Consider the following 5,462-nt stretch of genomic DNA (forward strand, 5'->3'; position numbering starts at 1 on the left):
GTTTTTTACATTCAGGAGTAAATTCACATTGTTTGAGATTGGTTTGGCACGGCACATGTTCAATACGCTAAAAAAAGGGTTTAAAACAGGTTTTCTGAAGATTTAAAAATGTGTGATCGTAGTCAAAACATTATGCAACTTTACAAAAGCAAAAGTCTAGTCAAGTCTACACAGGGGCGACCGTATCAATCTTTGGTATAGATTTAATCTGCTTTCTGAAATGATGATTTTGTGTCACCTCGATCTAAAGGGTTGTTTCAAAACTCTATGATTATATTTTCCCAAGTCACTTTATAAAATATTGTTCGCACAACAGTAAATACTGCAAATGTAGTTCAGCCACACTTCATACAAACACTCAAAATCACACAATCACAATCATACTCGATGTTGAAATCGTAAGCTCAACCCAGTGAAAGAGGCAAACAACTCTTTGGATTCTAGCGTGCGTCACACCCGCCGCGTCACTACCATCTAAAATGGCGGCCTAAAGAAAAATACAGCGCAAAAATCTGAGCGCTGGAACTAGCGTGAGAAAATTAACGTAAAGCTGAAATGCATTACTTGGCACTTTCAAATATACAGAAATATATAGTTTCTATCTTTGGAGGTAACGGCTCTGTATAATTTCTCCATTTCACTCTTTGGATCAGACGTCTTTCATATTGCAAACGATCCTCTCATCATAAGGCCGTCGACGTCTTATAAAGCTTTTAGTTTGGTGAACGACATCACCTTTTTTGGGTTATTTTATCACTCTTGCAGAAAAAAGGTACAAAAACAAGCTTAAAAATTTCAAGTCGTCCCTCAGTTCGTATAAAACCAACAAAAACAGCGAAACACACCACAATGACTAATATAACTCTGAGGGACAGATTGAACTCAACTTGGGTTCACGCCATGTCGTCATTACCGTAACGATTCTGGAAAGCCGTCATGTGTTTGTAAAACTTGTAATTACAACATGTATTCTGAGAGCTACAACTTTCACCAGGTGGCCGTGACTCAAAAGGTGCCAAACTTTGATAATTTAATTCTTGATGATTTCATATTATATCATAAGCCCCTTTCACACAGAGATTCCGGAAAATACACGTATAAAGTGACCCGGGATTTGACCCGGGTTCGTTTGATTTTGGTTCATTCACACTGCCAGTGATTTTCCGGAATCAGAGAGTGCGTTCACACACAACCCGTAAAAATCCCGTAAAGACACGTGACATCGATGTGACATGCAATTTCTCAGCAGCGTCTGAAGTTTGCTTATGAGAGCTCTGCGATCTCTCTCTCTCGCTTGTGCATTTTTTTCTCTGATTCGATCATAAACTTGCGCATTACGCACCGTTTCACAGCTGGCGAACGATCCCGGCTTCAGCGTCATCACTGCGACACGGCATTATTACGGCTTTTGTTCACACAGCGCGCGTTCCGGGACTGAACACGGCAATGTTACTAGGTCCCCAACACGGCATCGATCCCGGCATCAATCCCGGGTCGAGTTTGCGTTCACACAGAAGGCGCTCTGGCAATTTGCCGGCAATTTCCCGGGTTCAAAGCGCTGTGTGAAAGGGGCTATAGTGATTTCATGATGTCTAAATACAAATTTAAAAGCAAAACATTGAAAACATAATTATATTAGGGAGTGGAAATGGCTAAAACAATATGTGCTCCTCTGCTGCCATCTACTGGTTATAGCAGTAATTTCATGTCTTTTTATCTTAAAAGTTTTTGTTTGCCACCAAGTGTTAGTTTTCCCACATCTTGAAACTTTTTAGTTTTACAAATGGGGACAATCTTTGAAGGATGAACAAATAATGTTTTTGTTCATCGCATTAAAAATAACATTTAAATTGGGTAATATTTAGAGCTTTTAAGTTCTGAAAAAAGTTGTGTGAAGCACTTTAAAGTCAAAATGAATCAAAACAACGCAAACTGCGCACAATATCACAGCTAACTCAACGAACATGCTTAAAACCTTAAAATATCGGAACGAGCTGATCTCGTTTGGCAAACATAAAACATTCATTTCACTCTCAAAGGGTTGTACGAACCCTGAAATGGATCATGTAAAAGCATCTGACTATTTCTGCCACAATACCATGGTTAAAGTTGGTGTTACTACAGTAAATCTGTGGTGAATGTTGGTGATTTGTGAATTGTAACCTTCTATAACTTGTTCGCTCGTGGCACAATGTTCCTCCTGGTTTCCATGTCGGTGTTATTTGATCTGATTTGGTTTATAACAGAGAATTCTGTGCTGAATTTTAAAGGGATAGTTCACCCAAAAATGAAAATTCTATCATTGTTTACTCACCCTCAAGTTGTTCCAAACCTGTATGAGTTTCTTTGTTCTGCTGAACACAAAGGAAGATATTTGGAAGAATGTTTGTAACCAAACAGATCTCGGTCCCCATTGACTACCATAGTATATTTTTTTCCTACTATGGAAGTCAATGGGGACCGAGATCTGTTTGGTTACAAACATTCTTCCAAATATCTTCCTTTGTGTTCAGCAGAACAAAGAAACTCATACAGGTTTGGAACAACTTGAGGGTGAGTAAACGATGACAGAATTTTCATTTTTGGGTGAACTATCCCTTTAATGCTTCTCACTAGATCTCGCAGCAATGCTATTAATTCTGTGAAACACTTTCTCACTGGATCTCATTCCGGTTTGTTTACCGTTTGACGTTGAGCTGGGGAACATGGTTGAGGCATCAGTGCGACCTGGGAAAAAGGAAAAAAGGTTGCAAAAAGTCTGGAGACCTGCGGTAATTAAGACATGGCGTGAACGCAGCATTATTTTTTGTTGTAATCAAATGCCGTCAATACGGTTTAATTCGACTGAACCCAGAATATTCCTTTAAAGACGCAAGAGCTAATTTATGTGAACAACCAAAATGAATCAAAACCGAATCCTCCACAACGCAAACTGCGCGCAATATCACAGCTAACTCAAAGAACATGCTCAAAACCTTAAAATATCGGAAAAGCTGATCTGTTCATGCGCCACACGACAGTGAACAGGAGGTATACAACACAAGAGTGATGAACTGAATTAAATAAACTGAGGTAAACGGTTCACTCGTCTGAGGATCCTCATCTGAACTCCTCGACGTATAAAGCAGCATTCATAACCTGAGACACCACGCTCATATTCGCTTCTGTATCTTCAAGTCAAAAATAAATATGTATGTAAAGCTTTTAAAAGATCACATCGCAAAACAATGCAACTTTTTTTTTTTCATTTAAACCTGGAAAGTTTTAGGATTTTTTTTTTTTAAGTAAAAGGAAAAATATTTCAGATTATTTTCGGGTAAAATAAGCAATGAAATTCGAGACGTGTGAAACACTCGTTTGTACAGAATTTCTCATAATTAACTAGAAAAGAATGAGAAACTGAGTAATTTTCAGGAAACACTTTACAATTAGGTCTCATTTGATAACATCAGTTAATTCATTAACTAGCAATGAGCAATATATTCTTGCAGCTTATCAACTTTTGATCTTAAAAATGTATTAATAAATGCAGATGAATATTAACTAAGATTAATAAATCCTGTAGACGTATTCTTCATTGTTAGTTCATGTTTAGTTAGCTAATGTTAACAAATGAAACCTCAATCTCATTTGTTGACATTAGTTGCATGAGCTAATATATTTTTAAAAGCATTTATAAATCTTTCCTAATGGAAAGTAGTTATTGTTTGTGTGTTAGTTCACTAATGTTACCAGATATTAACATTAAGATGCTGTAGAAGTATTGTTCACTGTCAGTTCATGTTAACTTATTGAACCTTGATGTAAAGTGTTCCCATTTTCATTGGACTTTTGGACTCTTTGGATTATATACGGCAAACACGTTCAGTGTTAATATCAAAACAATAGTATAAATCAAGGAACTGCACAAACCCGTACGAGGGCGAATGAGGTAGAGAGACAGCAGAGCGAAACCCCGTCTCTGTCACAAATAAACACGCGTCCGTTTGCGTAAAGCACATTAGGCGTTCTTCAACACAGTCATCATCCTGAGCAGGAAAAGCTGATCGGACACACGTGTAATCTTTGGGAATCACTCCGAACAGGTCCGGCCGGGAAGGGAAAGTTATTAGGAAGGGTTGTGCAAGTTTGTCAAAGCCAGCAGAGCATCTGCGACTTAGTAAAGCTATATATATTCAAAGGGTTTTTGGCACAAGCATCCAGATCACACTCTCCGGATCCATCTTATCCTGAAGAAAAGACCTGCGACTGGTCTTCATCGCGAACAATCCAGCCGTCTCCATTGAGTTTGGATCGTGTGAAGCTGTCTCCTCGTCATTTATGACTTATAACAAAAAACAAAGCAACATCTGAAAGCTGCTCTGTGACAGGGTGTACAGCAAACAAGCTAAACAACCCAGAGATAAGAGTTTTTTAAACTGTCGACCCCAAAAAACTAGCGTTTAAGGACACAGAAGTGGAGACAGGCTGGAGCCAATGGGTAAATTGTGTGATCCTGACACTCAGTATGCACTACGTGTGCAGAAAACATTTAGGCCTCGTTTACACTGTCAGTGAAATGTGACCCAATTCTGATTTTTTGCTCATATGTGACACAGATGGGATGTGTTCTATGACCGTGTAAACAGGAAAAAAACGCATGCATTCGGATATTTCAAGATTTCTAATCAGGCCTCATTCATGATGTGAACAAACGTTGACACAACATATCAAAGTTTGGCTTGCTCATCCTAAAATTTCGGACCCACTGCTCCTCGTTAAAGCTAATATTTAAAGCCAATATGCTCCCGCCAGTCCTGAGATCTCTCTCACACACAGTAACTGAAGCATATGTGCAATGGTGGCACTTTTCGTCCTCCTCCGCCTCATAATCATGGTGATGTTTGGCGAACTTCGCATTTATCACAGAGCTAGCATCAAGCATATTTCGCGTCTGCCCATCTGTGCAAGAGAATTTAACCCTTTAAGCATGCGCTATGTTTCAGATAGTATGGCAAGTGTAAACACATGAATCGGACATATGGGTCACACTTGAAAGAACGTGTAAACGGACGGTCAAAAAAATCAGATATAGGCAACAAATCAGAATTGGACATCAAGACCTGCAGTGTAAACGAGGCCTTAGTCACTGTTAAGTCAAATATCCAAAAAATCCAAATCCAAAGTTTTATATATTATATTTCTGTAAGGTTCACTCTCCTGTCACTGATAACATTTCCCTCAGTGGCGTACGTTAGTTCTCAGAGTAATACGACACGTTGTGCTCGGTCTCAATCACCTGTCTCCACTTTTGTGTCCTTAAACACTCGTTTTTTGTGGTCGACATCTTATAAAAACGTATTTCTGGATTTTTTAGCTTGTTTGCTGTACACCTCGTCACATAGCAGCTTTTAGACATTGTTCTGTTTTTTGTTATAAGTCATAAATACAAGGAAGGAATGCTCTCGCAATGCAAACTCAAT

The sequence above is a fragment of the Squalius cephalus genome (genome assembly GCF_949319135.1).
Source record: "Squalius cephalus genome assembly, chromosome: 23".
In the NCBI taxonomy this organism is placed as follows: domain Eukaryota; kingdom Metazoa; phylum Chordata; class Actinopteri; order Cypriniformes; family Leuciscidae; genus Squalius; species Squalius cephalus.